The sequence below is a fragment of the Triturus cristatus genome, chromosome 4_1, assembly GCF_964204655.1.
Source record: "Triturus cristatus chromosome 4_1, aTriCri1.1, whole genome shotgun sequence".
NCBI classification, from domain to species: Eukaryota; Metazoa; Chordata; class Amphibia; order Caudata; family Salamandridae; genus Triturus; species Triturus cristatus.
Window position 1 is genome coordinate 237,298,156 of NC_140585.1, and position 25,376 is coordinate 237,323,531.

At 44.9% G+C, this 25,376-nt stretch overlaps 1 protein-coding gene and 1 long non-coding RNA gene across 3 annotated transcripts in view; one reads left to right on the forward strand and one right to left on the reverse strand.

The window, feature by feature from the left end:
• Nucleotides 1–25,376, reverse strand: part of LARGE1 (LARGE xylosyl- and glucuronyltransferase 1) — a 998,660-nt gene that overhangs the window by 287,517 nt on the left and 685,767 nt on the right. The gene's annotated exons all lie outside the window — the stretch shown is intronic.
• Nucleotides 9,332–25,376, forward strand: part of LOC146854187 (uncharacterized) — a 44,777-nt gene continuing 28,732 nt past the window's right edge. Inside the window, exon 1 of the long non-coding RNA XR_014980741.1 lies at nucleotides 9,332–9,432. This is a non-coding gene — a long non-coding RNA (uncharacterized LOC146854187). The remainder of the gene's footprint in view (nucleotides 9,433–25,376) is intronic.

A 25,376-nucleotide genomic window follows, 5' to 3' on the forward strand; every position in this document is an offset into this window, starting at 1 on the left:
AGGCTGGATAAACTGGTTAGAAGCCAAAATATGACATTCTCTTTGTGCACTAATAATATATTTATGAATCATGAACTGTGGGTACTACATCAACATTTACCTTGGAAAAACTGGAGTTTTGACACTCTCCAGCCAGGTCTACTCCATCAGCAGGACTCTGGCAATATTCTTATATCTTAGCACAAGGTTTTATGTTGCTTCCGGTAGCATACGGTGTCATTGACATGATGCACAATCTTCTGTCTGTATGCTGTGCCATCCTTGATTAGAGTTTCTCTTTGTTTCAAATTTAACTTAATAGTAAATGAAGGCATCTTCTCTACTCTTGGAACTGCCAGGTCCACCTCTTTTGAAGTGAAAATATGTTTTTTTCTGTGGATGTTCTAATGAGAATTTATTTGGCACACTTAGTAAATGAAGTTAGAATTACATTTGCTAACCCGGTAAATAAACTTTCGACATGTTGGGAGTAGGCCACTGACTTCAACAATACACTTCCACAAAAAAACCCTTAAATTCACACAAAAATGGAATAGTTCAAATTCCCTGTTTGATTATCTCAGAAAATCTCTTAGGAACAAATCTTAGGACACAATTCAGTAACTGCAGATTAACAGAGTCAAATGATTCGTGCAGTATGAGAAAACGTGCTGCAGATCCTGTCCACCATATGACAAGGCTACAGTGCACTTGTAGCAAATGGGAGAGCCCTATATTTGCAATGGAGTATGCTGTCCACCAACCTCTAAATAAAGCCCTTAGGGGCATTTTGATCATACTTTCACTCACACAACGCAGCAAGACACTTTGCTGAACTGTTCCTGAACTGAGCTGCGTGAAAGGGAGAGTGCAGGAATGCACCATATGTCTAAATATATGTTACATTACTGCTCCCTGCCTGTACAGTCACTCGGTCTGCTGCCTTGCTCCAACGCAGGCACTCTTGCACTGTGGGCAAGGGTGCCTGCATCACAGGACTGTTTTTGTGCAGGAAAAAGCCCCATCCTGCACTAAAACAATCCTCAGTGGCATGTTCCTCTGTCTAACTGTGCTGTGGACATGCAGAACACTTAGAAAGAGGAAACAACGAAGAGAAATAAAGATATTTCTCCGTGTTGCGCCTCTGGTGGGAAGGCGTACAATTCTGACACATTTCCAGGTCTACCAGTGTTGCAAATCTGGGAATGCATGCGAATGCATGCAAAGGAAAACCCACGCTCCACCTATGTATCACTCCCACCCGCAGTGCAAGGCAGCGACTGGCACTGCCTTGTTATACACCAGATTAACTACGCCGCCTAGGGTGACCTTGTGTGGCTTCGCAAATCTGACTTTAGTGTTTTGTTGCCCCGGCGTTACACAAGGCAATGCGACACTGTGATAAATCCGCTCCTAAATCTTTTACTACACTTGACTCTGCACTCATTAACTTCAAGTGAAGTCGCCTAAACATCCTACACTTCACTGTCTCGCAACCGCCTGACAAATATCTATGCAGACTGGCTGCATTCACATTGCAACTAAGAGAAGCTGAGCACGAGCTGTAGTGCAGTGAACACCAATCAATCAATCAATCAGGTGTCTTGTAAAGCACGACTACTCACCCGTAAGGGTCTCAAGACCAATGTGTCTTAAAATTCTGTTAGCTCCTTGTATTGCACGAATTTCGCTATTTTTAGTTTTGTAATGTTTAATCAACTTAAGGTTACTAGGTTTACCTTTAGATTTTCTAAGCCATTACCTTCTTTCTGGGTATTAAAAATTCATTTTGCATAAACTACTCCCAGTCTCTTCAGCCATGGAAGCGTAAGCTATAATGAATGTCTGTTCATTATCGCACAGTTGTCTTGTTTTTGCCTACTTACACCCCATTACCAGGGGTGCAGGAATAGCAATGCGGTGTTCTTTCACCCAGGCGTAACCATGCAGGAACTAAGGATACATCTGAAACAGGGGACTATCGCTGTATTGCACATGCTGCCTGAGGTTTCCTAAGAACTAAGGGGAATTTCTGCAGGACCAGGAAAGCTACACCCAATACACACAGTAATTCCCAATTTCTTTTGTCCCCTTTTCCCCTGTATACTCCACCAGTTTATACATGGTGACATCTTAGAGGCAGGGGTGATAACTGGGCTAAGATTTACCTATATTTCTTATAATTCGAGACGCATCCCAAAACACTGTTTCCAGCGCAATCTGGAGTTATATAAAATACATAATGTCCTGTATGATTAGAGCTGGTTGGTTAGACTTAAGAAGATATTTAGAAACATTAGACTAACTTATCCCTTCAAGGTAATCTGATGCTGATTGAGTTCCATCTGTCTTGCTTCTAGCTGGGCAAGCATCTTAATAAATGATTCTAGGTGTTCAGCTGCAAAGGTCCCTTTAAAAGATCTCTTCAAGACTACGTGGTCAACATATTCACTTACAAATAATATGATCCATTTAACACATAGGAAGTTGTGTCGCGAGCCGGTCTCCTTGCGTGACTTTTACCAAAGAATCCAATTCACCCTGTATGGAGATCTCCTTAGCGAAGAAATTGACACAGGTGGAACAAGAGACTTCTGGGCAAATTCACTTCATTTTAAACCTATGTTTATTTGTTAATGCATAGACTTATGATGCGCTTACACTGTCGTCTGTAGTTGTGAATCATTTAAGCAAATTAATAATCATCATATTAGTTTTTCTATCAAAACATACCAGTTCCAACCTCTCATTCTATCTGCCCCTTTCTCTTTCCACTGCTGGCCTGCAATAGTCCTTTTTTAGGTCTCGCCTGACCCACCGCATGCGCTGGTCTGGCGAGACTTATTGAGAGGGCTCCAAAAAGTGATACCAGGCCAGCCTAGAGCTACAGTGCATGTGCGCGGGCGCGCGCGCCGCGCTTTACCAAGATTACTTTCACTTTGATGTTTGATCGTGATCGCGATTGCGATCACTTTCACTTTTGCGGCCGCAGGGCCGCTTTGCATAGCCAATAGGTCTCGCTTTTGGTACCTTATAAGTATTTAGTTATGCAACTGTTGCATGGCTAAACACTTATAAGGTCCCAAAGGCGAGACCTATTGGCTATGCCAATGCTTGTCTTACAAATGTCCATACTCATGTGGTCTAACCCCTCCTTCCAAAGAAGTCCCTGGGGCAGAGCTTGGTCGCTATCCCTGAGGAAATGGAGTTTGCAATCAAACAGGTGGACAGCCCTCGGCTCATCTGTGCACGTGAGAGCTCTGTGATCAAAGTTCGAATACTGTAATACCAGCAATCAGATGCTCAGGAAGTCCGCTCTATCATCTTTCTCTTTCTACTTTTTACCTCTGAAGAAAAAACATTAATGTGATGCTATGAAGATCTGTAGAGCACGCTATCACCTCCGAGGTTATCCTGGCTATGAGCATATACGAGTGTAGGCACACCCAGGGCCTAGTGTGGCTACTCGAAAAGTCAGGCTACAGCTACTTGTGGAAGAACGCTCTTCTGTGCATGGATAGGTCTTTCCTGCTTTTGGAGCAATGTAGAAGAAGGATCCACTGCCAGGTCTGGTTTTCCGTATGAGTGGAATTTGTGCAAGTAGGAGTCCGGACGATCAGAAGTGTCTGGAAGGTTTGTGAAAACAGATGCGATTTCTGTGGTATGCTAGGCCAGTGTTACGTAGTGCCTTGAAAGTGTGGGTGAGGAGTTAGAGTTGTGCTCGTTTGTGAATGGGGAGCCAGGGGAGCTTCTTCAGATGTGGTGTGATGTGATGAGAGGGCGTTGTGGGAGGTTGAGAATAATTCTGGATGCAGAGTTCTGAAAGGTCTGCAGCGTTATGGTGAGTTTTTGTTGATCCCGACATAGAGGGTGTTCCCACAGTCCAGCTTGCTTGTGACCTGTACATGTGTAATGGTTTTCGAGGGGCTGATTGGGAGCCATTTGAAAATCTTCCTCAGAATCTTCGGAGTAGTGAAGCATGAGGCGGTGAGGGCATTGCCTTGGGCGGTCATGTCGAGTTTCCTATTGATGACGATTCCTAGGTTCTTGGCATGAGTGGTGGGGTTGGGTGTCGGTCCACGCTCCGTTGGCCATCAGTTGGGGTGCCACGGTTATGTACTCTTCCCTGAAGATCCCAATGAAGAAAGCTATTTCACTATACCCCCAGCAAGTCTGGGTGTGACCCATTCTCCTTTCCATGCTCGGAGAGGAGTTACTCCAGCCAATGTCTCTAGCAAATCTTTGACCATTTTAGGAGTGGAAATGGGATGGACTGAATTTTGGGAATATCCCCAGACGAACATGATTGAGGGCTTTCCAAACCTCCAAAGTGAGAGACAACTTGAAACACTCACTTCCCACCCCCTGAGTTGGATGCACCACTATGGATTTCTCTGCACCTGTGGTAGAAAATTCTGCAGTAGTAAATGGATGCACACACGCCGGGGATCCCTTTGTGGATTCTCGGCAGGCATATAAAAGGAAATTTAGTCATAAAACAACCACATCTATTTTTGTGAATAGGTCCCAATGTCTGTGTATTATGATAGAGTTATGCAGAGTTAGGTTTGTGGGAGACATACACCTCCCTCTCTTTATAGTATGTTTACATGGGCTGACTCTGATGGCCTTGTAATCTTGAATGATACACTGTGGTACCTTGACAACTTGGAAAACCTGCTTCCCCGACCTGGCTCTCAAGGCTCCCCCCTGCCGTCTGATGCGTCTTTTAATCAAAAAGGAGAAGCGCTAAGAGCCAAGCGCCAGTAAATCTCTCCCACCCATGGAGGGAACACCGCAAAATGTTGATCATAAAACATCCTTCGCAATCGCCAGCATTGCTATCATCCCAGAGAAAAGCGGCCTCGACACCCGCAGAGCTTCACGTTTATCAATTTAGGATCCACAACAATATACATATAAAACGCTTGTTAGCTTTATACCTAGAGGAATCAACCAGTGCGCGTTGAGCTCAAAGAGCTGTTAAAACCAGAGCTGCTCATCATATCAACAGCCTTCAAATGGAAGACCTCCACATCGACAAACGCATTGCATCTGCAATACCTCGATAACATCAAATCAACCTAGTTAGGGCACCCAAAGTTATAGGACAACGTGAGATGCCAAAACAGGATCAGATTAAAGCCAGGTGTAATTAAAGATGATCCCAATATGGAAGCAATGTTGATGTCAATTCTGGAGACATAATGGCAAAATGGCTGCCGATGCATGGGTCTTGATGCATACGCATGCATGGCCGGCCTTCTTGGAATGGGTTTTCTATTGAATAAAAGACATTCCGGGATGGCCGGTAATGTTGGGGCATGCATCGTAAACCATGCGTGCGCCTGAAACCATTCTGACATGACCCTTGATGTGTACGCATGCGCCTGCACCGGCATACATTTTTTAATATTGTAATTGCTAATCTAGCATGACTGTCAGCTATTTTAGAACAGTAAATTAAAAGTAAAAAAGAAAGTGCGCATTTGCGAAAAACAAAAAAGAAAGGAAGCAAGAGGCTCAGTAGTCCATAGCAGCCGCCAGAACATGACATAAAAAAATGGAAATGAGGGACAGAGCAGAACAGGATCAAGTATGGGGAACCGGGGGCAACAGAATATCAGAGGAGGGTAGTGAGTGCTGAACCACAAAGAAAAAAAGAAGATCCCCTCAAGTCAGCAGCAGAAGGGTAGAACTCAGCCAATCAGTACACTGAGTTCGAAATGCTCCTAGGCAGGACACAAACAAGAATAGAAAGAAAAGCAATTAATTCAAGAGCAGAGATGTGAGAGACATCAAACCCATTCAATCGTGAGTGAGGGGATCGCCCAAAGCCCAATATATATACATCATTTATTGCAAACAATAGGTCTGGCAAACATACAGCTAAAACTGTCTGTATCCGAGACCTAAACAGAGTGTTTTTTTAGTTCTGACCTCAAACTGCTATAGCTGTCTGGAGCCCAACCTAATTTCATGCATTCTTTTTTTTTTTTAAGTACAATAAGAAGGCTTTGCATGTGCCCCCTTCAGCCAACTGATGTCATGTGTTTTCCATGGTCTTCTGTTGCTTCTAAGAGTTGCACACCCGGGCCGAGTCATTCGAAAATTATTGTATTGTCCCATTTGTGTTTAATAAGTTTAGTGACAGGGCACCAAGTAGTCATTGTATTAAACGGCAGGCATGAAGTGAAGCTAATTGAGAGCAAGCGTGTGTTCTTTGGTGTATTTACTTTGCAAGCCCAACAACAGTTCAAATGCAGATTTATAGCTTTTATGGGTTAGAAATCACATGATGTTTGGATAACTTACCCTGTCATAGAGACACAGTGATATTCAGTATTGCCATTCCCATTCATTTGTATTACATGGGAGTCACAATAACATGTTGGATTGATAGGTTTTTTTTCTTCACTATGTAAAGCTGTGCGCACGCATTGGCTTTATTAAAGATGCAACAAACATTCTGGTTCTTTGTCAAAAGAATTTCCTATGTATGCACTATTTAGATGTTCCTGCTGTTTAAGTTCACAAAAACATCATGTTCAGACTTCCTTTCATAACACTCTTCTTGTGGGTGTAGCTTTACTCTGCTAATTGAGGTTGTTCAGCAGATTATTGCTGCAGCCTAAGATGTGTCTTCATTTTGACATTTTCTTTCTGGAGCAGCAGGGAGCAACACACACAAAGTGTCCCAACTATTGACACACACTTCACATAACTAAAATCCAGACCTTTGGTTTTGCCAATGCTTTTTGCATATCTCGTTTGCTGCCTCATCTTCCCTGCTGCTAAATTCACGCACATCTACTCGGTTGTGATTCTCTGGAGCTTTAGGGTTGCAAGACAGGGCCCAAGGAGGCAGGTCTAGCTTGCACAAACAACGCTATATCAAGAGACGAGCGTATGCAAACCACGAAAATAAAGAGCAAAGCCCTCCAGCCCAAATCAGTGCATTTACAACACAGAGAATGTCCTTATTTTCCTTCAAATTTTAAGCCTCAAAGGTTACATGAAGGAAGAAGTCTGTGGTCCACAGGAGGGATACTCTTCTGCTGATTCAGGCTGGATGGGATGTGCCCCCGGTTCCTGCTGAGGTTGCTTGCCAGGGTCAGGGGAACTGCTCAGGTTCCTCATGGAGTTCTGAGGCCTCCTCCAAACACGGGGTCAAAAGTACTCTTAGAACAGCCTGAAGCATACGACAAACTAAAGAACGCATGGGAATAGACTCAGCGTCTTGAGCAGCAGGAAGGATGCATCTGCTCATCGCTCAGCATCATGAGCGATTTGACAAGGAGCATGGCCCCACGGAGGAAGCACATGCAGCTCCCCAGGAGAAGACTACCTTACAACATCAGAAGGTTGAGGCAGGAGCTAGGGATAATGTCATATTCAAATGAAAAGTCACTTTAAACCTAGGTTTATGGTAGAAAGAGACTTTTTTCAAAGATGTTCAACAATCTGAGAATCCAGATATGAAGGAACATGTTGGCAGTGTGGGAAACAGGAAAAGACTTGCTCTGGCATCCCTTATATTGGGGGGGGGGGGTGGCAGTAGGAGAGGCTGGAGTCATGCGAGGCGCAGTCATGAAGGGCAGAGTCACGAAGCGCAGAGTGTCTGACAGTAACCTATTGAATAGCTTTTACAAACTCTGCCCCTTCCTTCCAGCCCAAAAAATAACAACAAGGAAAAATGTGATAGTAAAGCTGATCTGGCTTACGTGATCACAAACTGACAGCATGTCAAGCTAGGTTAAGGGCCTAAGGTATCCGCTGCAGAGATCTGTGTGTGGCAAGCAAGATTCAGGGTATGACACTGGTAAGAGAACTCTAGTGGGTAATGCATTTGCTTGAGAGTTCTGTAAATTCTCTGGTTGTATGTGATGACACTGTCTTAGCTTGATTTGTGTCTATTTGCAGCCAAGATTGATGCATTCCTGGTCGCACCATTAGCAGCCAACACAGGGCACAATGCACGTTAGAGCTATTATTCACTCTGGATCTCTTGTGTTTGTCTTCAAGTTGGACCGTTCTATGATATCGCCCATGTGCCTCCAGATCAAACACTCTCTTTCAAGAACCAGAGGCTGGGCAGAAAAACCGCTGCAGGTCCAACTCCCTCTCCCAAGCTCCAGACACTCAGAAGAGACCGCTATAGCTATAAAGTGTCTCTCCCAAGATCTGACTGTCAAGAGACAACATTTCAGCCCTCACAGAATGAGAAGACTCTGAAGACATCACGTCCCCCTTATAACTCTCTTGCAAGAGCGGAACACTCTTAAGATACACCTTTCGAGCGTTATAACTCTCTCCCAACCTACAGAGACTCTTAATAAACACCTCACCAGCAGTATATCTCACTCTCCAGATCTGGAGACTCTAAACTCAACACTCTGCTTTTAAGACTCTCTTCCAAGGCCCGGTGACTACGAAGATACACTACTCTATCTTTATAATTTTCTCCACATCTGGGAAAATCTTAAAAAACAACCTTCCAACTTTATAACCCTCTCCCAAGATCTGGAGACTCTCAAGTCAAACAGTTCCAGCTTTATAACGTTGTCCAAAGATCTGGAAGCTGCCAGGAGACATTATTTCAGTCTCAGGCTCGACACGTTTCCCTAAGAGCAGGAGGCTCTCAAGTAGAAGAAACTTTAGGCAAATCCAGATAGTTTCAAGAAGCTGTCAAGCTCTCTTGAGAATGGGCCTTCAGTTTAAAAGGACACGAACAGTGTTAAGTGACCTATGATGGCCAATGCAAGTTTAAAAAGCACTGGCAAAGCCAATAGGTCTAAATTAAATGTGCCAACACACAAACACAGGTATTCACAAATGCTGTTCACATGGGTTGCATGCACAAATACCGCTTATTACATTTAAGTTAGCACAACTGGCTTTGTCAATGCTGGTTGGGAGAGGTAAAAAAGGATCGTTTTGTACAGAATGCATAAAAGAGAACGGAATATGACAAACAGTGTGATGTAACTTTCAAGTGTAAAATAGACTCAAGGGCGGCTCCTCCGTTGGAGCAGAGGAGCGTCGCCCCAATTAAGTGCCCCCAGATAAAAAACATAAAATGGTAATTCATTACCATTTCATTTTTCAATCACCCCATTTGATCCAGCGTCAGGGCGGTGCGGGCATAGTGAGTTGCAGCTGCAGCAAGGAGGAGGGAGGGCTGCCGTGCGCTTGTTTAAAGTGCGCGTGTCTTAATGGCCGGTCAGCCTGCGTTGCCCAGCCAACCATGTGCTCTTTAAACCTCTCAACCCAGGTTCCTAAAGACAGCTTGGTTGAGAGTAAGTGCAAGCCTCCCGAGACCTGTGGAGCACCGAGTAAGGCCACTCCCTCCAATCAGGGCGCTTCTCACATGCTGCATGTGAGCAGCGCCAGGATTGGGCAACGGAGTTTGCTGGAGCCTACTTTGCAGTCGCAAGGAGGTCCTGGCGTTCGGTAAGTACTTATTTTTATAATTTTCTATTTTATTTTCGCGCGCGCCCGCCCCCTCCTCCCGTAGTGTGCTGTGTTGATTGTATGAGTGTGTTGTGTCAATCCTGCCAGTGACCGTGTATCTGTATACCGCAAGTTGAAGGGAAATTCCGCGGCCCACCATTTCTGCAAAAATAGCTGACTGCAAAATTCTGCTCTGACAAGAGATCCGATAAGTAAATGTCTGCTTCTTTATGGCATAAACGCTGACATTTACTTATAGGATGAGGTCAGGGAGGAGTGGAGTTCAGCTTCTCTCCACAGAAAAGGCATCCTCACATGAGGGGATTATTCTTGGCATTCTATAGAAAAGCAGCAATCGGTTGTTGGGCTTTTGCAGAAATGCTGTCTGGGACACTGTCAATATATAATTCAGTTTCTAGAGCAGACTAATGGAATAGGGAAATTTGGGAAGTCTGGCAGACTTCCCAAATTTCCCTATTCCAAGCCTCAATAGCTCATCCTCTTCTCGTTTATACTTTGCAGTCCGGTATTTGTAGTACTATTTCATCATTATGAATTTAAGACTACATATCCCAGAATCCTCTGAAAAACCCTGGAAAGGATGAATTACTCAAAGACTGCATGTTCTGTCTGAAATCTGCTTCCAGATACTGCGAGCCATAGATGAACGAGCGTCTGCCGTTCAGAAAAACAGTTGAGATCTTGGTGTTCTGGGACTTTGTGATCCCCTAAGCGCTTTGTTGCCATTGTTTGTACTTTAGCGCTGTATAAAGAAATGCGAATGAGTGATTTAATCTTTGCGTGAATAGGTATATTTGAGAGTTCTGGTAGAGTTGCCGAAGTGGCCACAAGAGATGGACTCACTCTCAGATTGTATCTTTACCTTCAACTCTGTGCAGAACTAGGCTGCCATTCAGTTAGGTTTGCTGTATAAAAATACCACACACTTACATACATAAATACAGTAAGGGGTGTCATAGAGACAATAGCGTTCACTCTGTTCTCCCATTAGTTTTCAAAGCAAATAAAACACATGCTAGCTCGCACGCTATGTCGGTGTGTGCACGACTCTGTTTGGCGGGTTGTGTGTATGTGTGTTGGTGCAAGTAATTACCCGAGTTGTTAAAAGCACGAGATTATGGAGCTTGGAAGGGTGGAATGCTACTCGCACTTTCACTGTTATCCGACCGGCAACACGCAGGCCAGAGTAAATAAAGGATTTTGCTCGCTGAGCCATCCTGCAGTTGCACGATCAGTATTGGTGAGATTCCTCCCTCTGCCAATCTTTATGTAAACCCATCTGTTTTTTTGCTGTTGCTTTGTTTTATTGACCTCAGTGCCTTTTTCATGTATATGCCCCCGAATAATTTCAATTTTATTTTATTTACTGTTATGCCCTGCTATTGTACAAATCCTCTCTCTGTCCTGTAATCTTGTTTGTGCACTTGTAATGCGCTCGGGTACCCCCGGTCTTGCCAGCGCTATATAAAACCTTTCAAATAAATAAATAATTCCTTGCAAAAACATTTTTGAAAAGGATTTTTTTGTTGCTCTTCTCCCACTCCTTTGCAATTGCACCACATCCCTCCCCACCCTGACTTTCTACTAGCCCTGCCCAGTGCCTACTGCTAATAATTTTCTTCCTAGCACTAGACTCAAGCAGTGCTTTGACTGAGGGAGGGGAGCGAGGTGTCTTCTTGACTTCCTCGTTTGCTTCTCGAAAACGCCTTCGAGGAACCACTGGCTGTAGTGATTGTCCAATCAGCAGTCTAGTGTTCCAGCATGTTTTAAGACACACTGAACACCCGACCACCACAGGTGTCACCAGTCAGGAGACCTTGGCAATAAAAGGGGCCACCGAGCGCACGTGCTCTGGGCCAGTTATCCAACTCACACTATCTGTGTCTGCGTCCATCATTTATCTAATATGAGGGCCTAAGGCCCAAATACCACAATGGCGACGAGCGGGCGAATCCCGCGTGTGCAGCCGCCTTTTGGAAGGTGGTGAGGGGGAGAGCTGCCCGTGCGAGGGGCACCCCCTGTGAATCGGTTAGAGATGGCTAATCGCCTGCGGGGCATGTGAAGAGCCCAGGCGTGAAGACAGTGACCGGGAACACAACCTGCATCACCGCGAAGACCTGCGGGGTGTGCAACGTGCCCTGGGGTGAAGGCGAGGAAGTCGGGTGCCCACCCCGACCCCATAGTGCCTGCCGCTGACGGCACCCCCCCTAACGACCAAGCGCCGGGCGTGCCGCGCTGTCTGCGGGCGTGTGGAGAGCCCAGAGAAGTGGAGGTGTCGAGCAGGTGCCCACCCCGTGAATCCAACAAGCGTGAAAAGCCCGCGGGGCATGAAGTGAGCAAGAAACCGGAGTATCACCGGCAGCGACTTCAGCCCATAGCGCACCCGGGGACAGTAAAATGAGACTCCGTCACCAGCCCCCTCCTGCACAGCGTTTGAAAGGTGCGAGGCTGCGGGGGCAGGGTGGAAGATAAGGCGAGAGCTGGCCGTCCACAGCGTCGGCATATAACTCAGGGCGGCGAAAGGCAGAAGCGGCGGCTCCTTGTGTGTGGGGCTGTAGAATAAAGTGAGTGCCCAGGTTGCCGTAGCTCCGTCCTCCACCCTGCACAGCGTGAGACCGAATGAAGCTGCTGCGGGTGGGAGGGGAGCACAAAGAAGAGTGTTTGCCGCCCGCGGCCGATCAAGCGGCGTCAGAACCACCCCCCCAGCGCAGCCCGTGAACTGAAAGGGCCTGTGGGCGGAGAGAAGGGGACGTGACTGATGCGGCCAGCGCCATCATTGACAATAGTGAAGGCAACAAAAACGGGAGAGTCGGGACCTGCGAGAAATGTCCCTCTTCAGCGCCACCCAAGGCACGGGTGGCAGCACAGCCCAAGTGAGTCGGCAAGGAACATAAACACTTACCGGGGAAAACAAGGAGGTCTCTGGCAGCCTGCAAGCAGGACGGTCAGAAGAAACACCCCGCCCCTCCAAGGTGGCGCGAGTAAGACCGTCACGTCTAAAGGAAAGGGGCCCCCAGCAAGCGCGGTGTTCCCCAAGCCGGTCAGAGCGCCGCAGAGCAAAAAGAAATAGCAGCAGCGCCACCTGGTGGCTGCTTCACGATATCACACAGCTGAACAAATGCAATGTAGACAGTGCAACAGAAAAGGCACTATGTAAAATTCTAAAAGATGAATCCAAGTATTAAAGTAAAAATGAAGTTTTAATGCTATGACACAGTACTTTCTTCATGCAAGTCTCCAGTAGAATGAATCTAACAGTTTCTTATCATTGTTCTAATACAGAATGTATAACAGACTAGCATGTGCATGAATCATAGATATACACAAGGCTTAAAGGTGCATACGCATAAAAATGTATTGATTGCAATATAAAACATTTCCCTCCTAAGGAAAAAATAAATACTAAAACAATTAATAATTATTCCTAACACATTTTGACACACGTCTAACATTCCATGTCTTACCATCTTGAGTGACAACACTATTAAGATTAACTTTAACAATTCTAATAGGCTGTCCATACTTTGATTTACCTTTGTGCACAAACATAGGCAATCGGATCCTGACCCAATCCCCCACTGCAAAGGAAGGTTCCTTCACCCTCATGCACATGTCATAATAAGACTTAGATTTATCTTGTTTATCCTTTACTCTTCGAGCAATGTCGTCGAAAGAAATATCTGAGCTACTACATTTCTCCTTTTTCCTGAACCACCACCGGCACAATTTAGAAATAGGATCCCTACCCCTCAGAATCCTGAAAGGTGAAACTTCAGTAGTTGTATTAGGGGTTATACGATACAACCACAGCTTCTCTCTTAACTTGTCTTTCCATAGAACACCAAAATTCCTTGCCCACAAAATATCTTCTTTAAGAACTCTATTATACCTTTCAACTTGTCCATTTCCCTGTGGTTCATACAAAGCAGTTGTCACATGCTTGATATTGCAAAAATCTAAGAATTCCAACATCTCACGAGATTTAAACTGCACTCCATTATCAGAAAAAATGGTTTCTGGATAACCCTCTCGAGCAAACACTTCCTTAAGAAACAAAATCGCCCTCTCCGTTGTGGGATGAGATACAAGTTTGACTTCCGGCCACTTTGAATGATAATCTATTAGCACCAAAGCATATCTACTATCATGCGGCAGAAAATTAAAAGGACCCGCAATGTCCAATCCTAACTTCTGCCAAGGTTGATCAGGCCATTTGACAGGCACAAGAGGCGCAGGATCACACCTGCACATTTTATCACCACTCATACACTCTTGACATTCTCGGACAACCCTGTCCACAAACCTGTCCAAACCCGGCCACCAAAACACAGATCTAATTAATCTCTTCATAGAAGACATCCCCAAATGGCTTTCATGACTTATCGCTAATATGCGATCACAAAGAGATGTTATGTTATGTTATGTTAGCCAGATTTATATAGCGCACAGCTGCCCCAGCAAAGGGAGGAATGCACTTCCCTTGCCGAAATATTAAATCACCCTCAATGAAAAGCTCCTCAGAAACTTTCCAAAAAGGAAAAGCATCCGCAGGAATATCCAGTTTGGCTGGCCAGCCTGTCTTAACATAATCCATGACTTTACATAAAAGAACATCATTATCCATCGCTTCCTTCCAAATTTCTTCAGTTATGGAACCAAATGTACCTGATGTAATTTCCGAAACACTAGTAACTACTTCCTCATCTTCACAATCACCCTCAGCATCGCAGGGAAGTCTTGACAGACAATCCGCCAACACATTTATTTTGCCAGGAACAAATTCCACATCAAAAGTGTACTCTTGTAGTCGTGACATGAGCCTGGCAATACGAGCTGTAGCTTTTGATCCACCACCTGGCGACAAAATTGAAACCAAAGGTTTGAGATCTGTTCTCAGAACAAATCTAGCACCCCAAATATAGTTGCGAAAATGCTCAATTCCCCACACACATCCTAACAGCTTCCTTTCAATGACTGCATAACGCCTCTCTGTGATATTCAACGTGCGAGACGTGAATGCAACATTCCACTCTTCTCTACCTCCACGTTGGGAAAGCACACATCCCAAACCATAAATGCTTGCATCCACGGTCAGCACACACACTTTATTCATGCAGAACGCTTTGAGGTTTGGGGCGCTCAACATCTCAGTTTTAATGTTATCAAAAGCCTCTTGTTGTCTTTTTCCCCAAACAAATTCTACATTTTTCCTTGAAAGCTCCCTAAGAGGTTCCATTTTTGTAGCGAAATCCTTGATGAATTTACTGTAATATTCGCATAGCCCTGAAAATGACAACAATTGCTCTTTGCAATCGGGTGCTGGAGCCTTCAAAATGGCGTCAACAAGAGATCTTTTGGGAAATACACCCTCTTTTGATACAGTATGCCGCAAATACTCAACAGAGTTTTGATATAATTTACACTTTTTGCTTTTGAGTGTCAAACCATATCTATTTAGCACATTACAGACATTCCTGAGATGTTCCGTGTGCATTTCCCTGTTTGGAGAAAAAATCAAAATGTCATCTTGAAAACATTTAACAAAACTTTCCATATCCTTGAATAAATGACACATTGATCTTTGAAAAACAGACGCCGCTGACGCCAATCCAAACGGCATTCTTTTAAACTGGAATAGACCTTGTAGAGTAATGAACGCTGTTAAATGTCTAGATTCTTTTGCCAATTCAATCTGGTGATACGCTGATCTAAGATCAAGCGTAGAGAACACTGTAGCTCCACCCAACATACTTACAACTTCATTTATATTGGGTAGAGGATGACAATCAATAATAATGTTTGCATTTAGTGCTCTCAAATCAATACACATTCTCAAGGACTTATCGGGTTTACGTGCAAGAACTACTGGAGAAACCCACTCAGATGACTCTATTTCCTCAATCACCCCACCAGCAAGCATATCATCTAACGTCTCTTTCAATTCTCCTCCGACATTAATGGGAACATTTCTTAACTTTTGTTTAACCGGTGATGCTCCTTGTTTGAGTTTGATAACATGCATAAAACCCTTAAGTTTTCCCAACTTTTCTGAAAACACATTTGGAAAGTCCCTAATAACATCACACTCCTCCCCAGCTCCTTCAACTACCATGACAGGTTCTCGGTTACGAGGATTGAGAATGATTCCTAATCCATTGGTCTTTCCAACCCAAGACATTTACTCCCTTTTTTGCTACATATAGTTTGATCCAAGCAACTCTTCCCTTGAATTCAATTTGGGAACCCACAAAACCAAGAAAATCAATAGCAGAACAGTCAAAAGTTTGTGCTACAATATCTCGAGGAGACAACTCTTCAATTTTCTTTTTCCCAGAAAACTTTTCTTTGAAATAACATTCTGTCACTATGGTCCAGGGAGAACCTGAATCTGCCATTAGCTTAAGTTCTACACCTAAAAATGTTACTATGCATTTCGGGGAACTCAATGTCTCCCCCTCAACACTACTAATGTTTAATATTGAGACAACAATACCCTTTTCCACTTGGGGGTCATCACAAGATGAACGTTCACACCTAGTGCATGTAACCTCTGACCGGTCAGACTTTATACACAACACTTCACTGTTCTTATTGAAGTTCCTACTTTTATCTAAATACTTTCTCCTTTCATCCTTACACGCCTTGGAAAAATGTCCTACTCTACCACATTTGTTGCATTGCTTTCCTATAGCTGGACAAAATTTGAACGAAGCTACATGGTTGTTGCTTCCACACCTAAAGCAAATAATATTCTTCCCTCCAAACTTTCCTGCCATATTATTTTTCCCACCGTAACACTTCCAGTATTACTCACTGCACACACTTCATCACAAACTTGATAATTTTTAACCCCTTTGGGATTGGCCTCTTCTATAGTTTTCATCCATTTATCAGACTGCTCAAACGCTTTCGCAGTAGCAACTGAATCATGTAAATTTGGATTTCCCAAAATCCAAAATTGCTCGTGTCTTTTTACTCCGAACATTAACAATTATCTGATCTCTAATCATTTCATCTGAAATAACTCCAAAATTACACGAAATAACCAATGTCCTGAGCGCTGTCAAAAAATCATCAAATGACTCCCCCTCTCTTTGAGCTCTAGTATAGAATTTGTATCTATTCAGTGCAATACTGGTAGTAGGTTTAAATCTTGTCTCTATACGTAACATGGCTTCATCGAATCCCCCCAAATCTCCTTGGACAATCGGAAGTGCGCTGAAAACTGCTTGTCCCTCCGAACCCAAACAATGAAGAAAAATGCTTTTCTTCCTCTCATTCCCCATTCTTTCTCCATCGATTGCTTTTAAGTAAGTCATGAATTCTTCTTTCCATCTGACCCACGGTATTGGAGGGTCTCCCTTTGATTGCAGAAATTTGGTTGGGGGATCAAACTGCATATTCACACACAATATCCCAAAAGGTTATTATTAGTCTCTAAGGTGCTTCCGACTTGTTGTGTGCTTTAGCAGTGCTTTGTGAATGCTGTTCGATATGAGGTTAACGTTTTACAGTCTTATGAACAGTTTAGCAATATATTTTAAGTGGATTGCTTCTCCTTTAAAATTCCTTCTGACCGTGAAATACCAAATTCAAACACTCACCAGCTGCATTTTTTTCCAAAAAACGATTATCACTATATTTAAAATGTATTGCTTGTCCTTTGAAATACCTTCAAACATCCACCAGCTGCAAGAAAACGCTCGGTACTCTTCATCAGAAAACGGTCAAACCGGCGTTTGTTTCGTGGTTTGGTAACGTGATGCCAAACAAGGAAGTGACATTAGGCGTTACGCATCATGCGTGACGATATCTACGCTCTGGAAATGTAAAGCGATTACACGTTACCATGACGATGACGTTGGAACACGCTTGAGTCTCAACGTGAGCCAACGCGATTACACGTTACCATGACGATGACGTTGGAACACGCTCGAGTCTCGGCGTGAGCTCGCTGGTCACCATGGTTTCCAATCAAATGATGCAAATGCGTGCCGATCGCATTAAAGACAAATCCTAAATAGATATTATGTGCCGCTTCACGGGTTAGTTATCCAAGTCCGGTTGCACGCGCTGTCATTGTCAGGAAGGTTATTGATCCAGAAACACGAGCTTCCAGGCAATCCAAACGATACCTCGTATGTTGTAAAAACTTTTTTAAAAAATCAATTAACCATCCCAAAATACCGCTCCTGTGCCTCCCAGTAGTAGCAGGTACAACTCGTCGCCAATTGTAAAATTCTAAAAGATGAATCCAAGCATTAAAGTAAAAATGAAGTTTTAATGCTATGACACAGTACTTTCTTCATCCAAGTCTCCAGTAGAATGAATCTAACAGTTCCTTATCATTGTTCTAATACAGAATGTATAACAGACTAGCATGTGCACGAATCATAGATATACACAAGGCTTAAAGGTGCATACACATAAAAATGTATTGATTGCAATATAACACACTAGTTCACAGCAAAGGAAGGTCTGACTGGTGAAGCCTGCATTCCGGGATCAAGTGTTAACAGCTTGGGATCCCCATCAAAAAAACAAAACAAAAACAAAAGGACAGATGTAGGCACCGCACGGAAACAAACACAGAGGGAGTGAGAACGGTGCGCCAGACAGAACTCCACCAGTTCCGCAAATGACAGAAGAAAGGCAACCCTGGACGGTGAGGACTGCCAAGTACACAAAAGAGTGTGCAAGAGACTTGCCATGCCAGAGTGGCGCAGGAGTGCAGGAGCTCCACACAGAGGCAGTTGTGGGTACGTTAGCCAAGACAGACGAGGACAGCGAATTGGGACCCGAAGAAGAGCACAGCCACCAGCGCGCAAAAGGGAGTGACCAGGAGCAGGCTGACGAAGCGGTGATGCAGCCCTCCAGAAGCACTGAAGCCAACCAGGGAGAGAGTGCAGCGATGCCTGGTGGCCACAGGCTGTCGCTGCAGTAGTAAGGAAGAGACAGGAGCACCACCACACGAACCAACGGTGGTTCTAGAACTCAGCACCAGGCAAGTGCGAAGAAGCACAAGAATAGTCGGACACTGCTCCGGGAACAAAAGTCTGAAGAGAATGCGCAGCAAGTGCGCCCAGGAAAGCAAACTAAGGGCGCAGTCAGAAGCGCGCCAAAGCAATGCGACTGCGAAGAGAAGAGGAGGTGGTTGCGCAGACCACGAGAGGCACGAAGAACCAGAAGATGGTTGAAAGGAGGAAGAAGCCGACCAGCCAGACGGTCGCAAGGGAGAAGCCAACCAACCAGATGGTCGCAAGGAAGACGCCGACCAGCCAGATGGTCGCAAGGAAGAAGCCGACCAGCCAGTTGGTCGCGAGGGAGAAGCCGACCTCTCAGACGGTCGCAAGGAGGACGGAGCCGACCAACCAGATGGTCGCAAGGAAGAAGCCGACCCACCAGATGGTCGCAAGGAGGATGCCGACCTACAAGAGGTCAGAGAGCACACTGACCTGTCAAGAGGTCAGAGCGGGAGTGAAGAGAATGACCGAGGGGACGTCAATGAAGAGGACCCCAGGAGAGGTCCGCGAAGAGGACCAGAAAGAGACGGACTGGGAGTCCGACGACATCACTTTGAAGTTAGAAGTAATCGTGTGAAAGAAGGTCGTGACGACCGGTCCAGTCACAGAGTGAAAGGAAGACCGTGTTCTAGTGCTGGGACAAGACCAGAGGGAAACGTGTAGAGTGCACGCTACACGGAGAAGCCTGGTGAGGACGAGCAAGAAGGCGAGAAGACCGGACCGCGTCGCAAAGGAAGGAAAAGAAAGACCGATCCTGAGTGGCAAGACGCCATGACGAAGGAAGAAGAAAAGGAGAAGAGTAAAGAGGTGTGCGTGACAGATCAACTCACACACCAGAAGGGGAACACCCGAAGAGGAAAGTGGAAAGGTGCATGGACATCCGAACACAGTACCTGGAACACATCAGCACCACTGGGAGTACACATCTATGTGCAAACCCGAAGGTCACCCGGGGACGACAGAGGCGAGCAGGCCGGTCCGTTGGTAACAACCACCTCTGGGATGGAATGGACATAGGACCGTGGATATCCAAGGGGCAGAGGCCTCAGGGACACCGGTGGCAGCGGGTCCCGAAATGAGAGATGGACTGTTGAAGCTTGCTCTGGAGATCCTGGGAGAATGAGGGTAGCATGCGAAGGAACAAGTGCCAACAACACCCTTTTCAGGTGGAGCTTCGGACACGGAGAGAGGATCCATAGTGACTCCTCCAAAGCGGTTGGAGGGACAAGGCGGCAGTCCACCGGTCCAGTGGAAGCCTGGCATCAAAGGGCCTCCGGGTCGTCCAGTGAGAGGGGACAACCATGAGAGAGGGGTATCCGTGAGAGGGATATCCTGCAACTGCAAATCCTGTTGGAGACAACCACCAGTTGGAGAAACCACCTCAACCAGGACCATACAGTGGAAAGTAACACACCAATGATCCACCATCATCACAGCTGCACCTTTCACTGACTGCAGTACAAGAAGGAAGAGACTGTAAAGCACACTTCCACGGTGCAAGTACAAAAGAGCACATCCACAGGGCACCTGGACATCGTGCCAAGGAGAACTAGTGGTCCCGGCTGCAAGGATACCCTCGTAGGCAGTTGACCAGCAGCGAAAGAGACTACGTGGAAGTCATTATCACTGAGTTATGTTTTGTTTGCAATTTTGTATTCTCTCCCACAGGTTCGGACTTCTTTGTTTTGACCTTCATTAAAGTTTGAGAGGGATGTAGTGATCGTCCGATCAGCAGTCTAGTGTTCCAGCATGTTGTAAGACACACTGAACACCCACCCACCACAGGTGTCACCAGTCAGGTGACCCTGGCAATAAAAGGGGCCGAGCGCACGTGCTCTGGGCCAGTTATCCAACTCACACTATCTGTGTCTGCGTCCATCATTTATCTAATATGAGGGCCTAAGGCCCAAATACCACACTGGCCTCCCTGGGACCCTGCATCGTCAGCTGTCACTCTGACGCAAAAAGGACTTTTCACACAGATTGCCAGTAATGCTTATTATTCAGTAAGGAATGATACATTATTTAAATTAACCCAGAGAGGAGAGATGTTGCATTCAATGTGCTGAATTATTAAATTTGAACCTGTTCCTAACTTGGTTTTAATTAATAAGCCCCTTTCAGTAAATCCATTATAGCGACTAATTTATGACAATTAACAGCGGTTGGGTCTTCTGCAAAATGTGTCTTTGAAGTTCGGCGACTGCTCGAGGAAATTAATAGAACTTTCAAAAAGAACTCCGTGCACACAGGCTGCTTCCAAATCACGCTGACTGTTGAGATAGTGGATCGTTACACAGAGCAGTGCCAGTCTTGTCAAGGAATAAAGTGACCGGCTATGCCGGGAGTCGAACCATTGTTTTTGCTTGGACCGACGAAGGATTGCAAACACGTTTGTGTTGCACCTTTTCGGGACCGCCTAGGAATATTGCAAGCTATTCATTAGCTATCTGCTTAACATAATATATGATTTTAATGAATAAGACTACATCCTCAAGTCACCTATGTAGTTCTATTAAGGGTCATTCAACATATGAATTTACCGTCCTGAAGATGATCTAACAGATGTCATTACTACCTAGACCGAAACGTCGACAATCACACCTACTTTCTTTGTGAATTATTTTCCATAGGATTTGTTTTTCTATTTAATCAGTTACAATTTCCTTGTGTATATATTGTTTGAAATAGGTATCTGCATTTGTGACAATGAGATGTTTATAACAACAAATTACCTTTGAATCTCTGTCACTATGTGTTGATGTATATTTATGTGACAGTTTTTTGTACCCTCTAAAAAGTGTTTTCGTTATAAATTTATACTTCGAAAAGCTTACACCCATGTGGAAAAATCTGTGCTGGATTTGTTAAAGTTCAAATCATTTAATTTAATTTAATTTCTGGAATACCTTGATGTAAGTTACTAGATAGAGCTTACAACCATTGATTGTTGATGAATGCCTAATTGAGCATAAGGAAGAAAATCCCTTGTAGGCACCTTTACCTGCTAATGTGCTTCCAAATCACATCACCTTATAACAGATGGTTGCGACCAGTCGGCATTAGGTGTGGTGGATGGAAAACTAGCTATTGATAGTTCATCATGTGTTTCTTTGTGTCAGGCGTATGAGGTCCGTCACTGTGACATTTAATGGGTGTTGCAATGCTTGTCTGGTCTGCTACCACTTGCGATCTCTTCATAGTTGAGCTTGTCCAATTAATTTGCTCCCTACGTAAAACTCAGCCCCAAGGTTTATGTCTTACCACTTTGAAATGTCACCAGCCACCACTGAAAATAGTTCTTTATTCATTTCAACGGAAGCCCTTGCCGGGTGGAAAAACAAACACCAAACAGTGAAAAGTATGAGGTGAGAGAGTCAAACTCTCCTCTGGGTGCAGCCAAATTCCACTATGTGCCTATTTTAGAGAATTGGTAACAATAGGTTTTGCAGACAGTTCACGGCCAAGCCAGTCCTAAAAGGACTCAGCAATCAGGAGAGATAAAAAGTCAACAAATGCATCCCTTGCCGTAGCTTTGCAGAGATGTCCTGCACTCCCTTGCTCATGAATAGAACTGCTTCTAGATGCTGGAAAAGAACATTTACCATAAAAAGTTTCACAGATTGCCAGCTGGTGTTGTGGCTCCTGAGTGTAAAAGGGGGTCTCTCTGAAGCACCCTGGGACTGGTAGTGTCGTTCAGGGGTGTTGAAAGAATGTTGGGTACTAAAAACATTCTAAAGGGAGGTGGAGTGACCGCATTGCTATACTTCTGGGGGCTTAAAGTTCCTTTTGTGGGGGCAGTAGCTAGGATAAACAAAAATCAGCATTTTGGGGAAGAAGTTACAGGGCTGGAGGTGGGGCAGAAAAGTCGGAGTGTATATACACTAATAATGAGGCGGGGTTTGGAGTGGATGGACACCATGGAGGGGACGTGATGTCAATTTGGCAAGTCCACTGGATTCGGGCGGGGCAGGCAGGTTAGCGGGAAGGGATGGAAGCATTAAAGGGAACCTGGCAGGGCAGTGGGGTGGAAAACCGAAGTGGCCACAAGGCAGATGGACTCACTCTCAGATTGTATCATTACCTTCAACTCTGTACAGAACTAGGCTGCCATTCACTTAGGTTTGCTGTATATAAATATCCCACACATACATAAACACAGTAAGGGGAGTGTCACTGGGGTGTTCCATATGCATTTTGCTAAATGCCCATTTACACTGAAACTGCAACACTTATCACGCGTCGAAATGACCCGGAAACCCAGACCCCACCTGTTCAAGAGCCGTTGCGAGATTCCTTCTGGAAGTCTCTTGCCCTTATTAAAGTGGTCTCAAGCCCTTCTGTGATTGGAGGTTTACCTTTATCTTCACCTAGGTCTCTGAACAACCGACTAGGACACATTCCCAATTGTGTCTGTAATGCTCGTCTGTGGTGGGTACAGGAGAATTTCTGGAATTTCCGGTCCTTCCTCCTCCATATTAGCCAAGATCACCGACAGCTGAAAGGAAGAGCAGGCGAGAAGCTGTCTCAGCCTTGCAGGGTGAGTTCTGAGGTTGTCTTCCAGAGCTCACAGGGAAACTTTCTGCTCGCTGGCTACGGTGGACACCCACCGGTCATCCATGGCTCACCTTTTATGGGGCCCTCTCTCTGTCTTCTAATACTGCACAATCCCTTCAACGTGAGCAGTCTTTTTCCTGGAGATTCTTCTCTTTGGTGATCCTTTTTCTGCAGCTATCTACTCTTTCTAGTTGAAGCCCTGCAGAAGATCTTGAACTCCTACTCCCTCGGCTCTCCGCCCTACTCAGAACAGTGATGAGCAGAATTATCAGCAACTGACACCACAGAATAAAGGCGTAATTCAGGAATCCTTTTCTGACATGCATTTCCTTTCCTGAGATCAGGCATTTCTCAATCCGTAATCTGAGATTTTAGTCCAAGACCCTCAACCTTGCTCTGTTTTGGATTTACACAGGGGTCTGCTGTCCAGGCCCTTCTGCTGCAGCACATTAAATGGCTACCTCATGGACTGATCTAGGTTGACATTTCACCCTCAGATTTCTTGCCTCATGAGTCAGTGGCAATAGGCAGGGTCTCCCGACTCTCTTCTCTGTTGAAGCCACTGGCGTCCAATCCGTAGTGTTGGGTCGCTCATCTGAAGACAGAGAAGATGTTAGCAAGGCCCTACTTAGAAATATCTGCACTTTACCGGGACTTTGTAGCTCAAGGTATCTATTCAGTTACCTGCTGGTCCATGGCCATGGTCCTGGCATCCTCTTGGTTTGGCAGTGTTCCTTCAGGAATCTAGCAAACAGCCCTCACCTTCTACTGAGGTACAGAGACACATTTTCAGACAGCAGACGTCACTGGGCGATTTTAATGAATTCTAAAGTTTTTAACAGCCTTTCTCACACACTTTTACGAAAGCCTGCCTCCTTGCCACTCTTTCCTGCCTCAGGCATCCCCCCATGCGACGTATGCGTTATGTTATGCTTAATGGCCAGGTTTCAATTGCAAAACGAAACTCACTGAGCTTATCGTGGGTGTGTAGGATTGGACTGGGACACAAAATGGCACAAACATAAAAGTCCACCCCTCTGCCCCCCAGTGAATCAAATAGCAACATTGGTATTTACTTGCAAATTGGAGCAGTTCTGAACTTGTAAAAATATGCTGGGTAGATGTTTTACAAGGTATGTGAGACTTCATGCATTTCTACTACAGGCAACATTTGTGGTAATATCAGAGAAAGCAAGAGTAAGAAAGGTCCCACCAGACCATAAACAAGGGCGACAAACGCCCAAAGAATACTGACCGGTCAGACCAGCCCTTCTGGCACTGCCAGCTTTGCCTATGGGCCAGTTTGACCCTGTTGGTGTGCGTTTGCACAACTCATAATTTGTTATCTCCTATTTTAAGTGCCATTGTCTCAGTGCCTGTGATGACAGTCAATCTCAAAGAGCCACCTCCTATTAAAAGACCTAATAAGAGAGAGCTAGGAGATAGTGTACACTGCTGGGACAAGGACAGGTCCCCAAGAATCGGTCCACCTAGGATTCGCCAATCCTTTATCGCAGCCACAAGGGACCTCAAAGGTAGAATTAATGTGTGTAAAAAGCACATACCAAAGACAAGCCTCATCTTAGCAGGAGTTCACCTTTCACCCAAATCATACTAACAAGGGCACAGTTCTACTGGACTGTGGAAACCAGAAAATCATCACATTACCTAGTTAAAGGGCTGCATTTTCTGCAATGCGTGACCACTGAGCATTTGGAAGCACATCGAAGCATCATCAGTTATCAGCCCCACCTCGTGGATCCATCAGAGAGGAGAGTCCCCTCCTGCAGGCAGGGTACCACCCTTGGAGCCATCAGCAGGCAATTATCAGTAGAGCAAAATGAATGAGCCAGAGGGAGTTTGTCGTGCAGCACTGAACTTATCACCCCCAGCTGCCTAGGGACATGCATCAGGAACCACTTGCTGAAATATGTGACCCCTTACACAACCTGCGAAAACCTAATGGAGTCAAATGAACTTAACACCTACTCTGTTCTACCGCCTTCGAATAAAGGATTATATCCCCATTAAAGCAGCATATGTAAGAACCAGGAGTTCTACTTAGACCACTAAAATAAAAACATAAAAAATATATTGTTTTGGGTTTGTAAAAAGGAGTAAGAATGTCAAAAGATTAAGAGTTACAAATATGTACTGGGTAAGGTAGGTCTCCGTGATACCTTATACTTAAATGGTAGATTTAGGCTCGAAGTTAGGGCACAGTAAAAGGTTAGGTTAGAATGGGTTAAATATACTCTCTTCATACGTTTTGGTTGTAGTAGCTCATCTAGTGTTATCTGACGTTTCGGTTATTTAAGAATTCTTCTCAGTGGGACTTCAGAA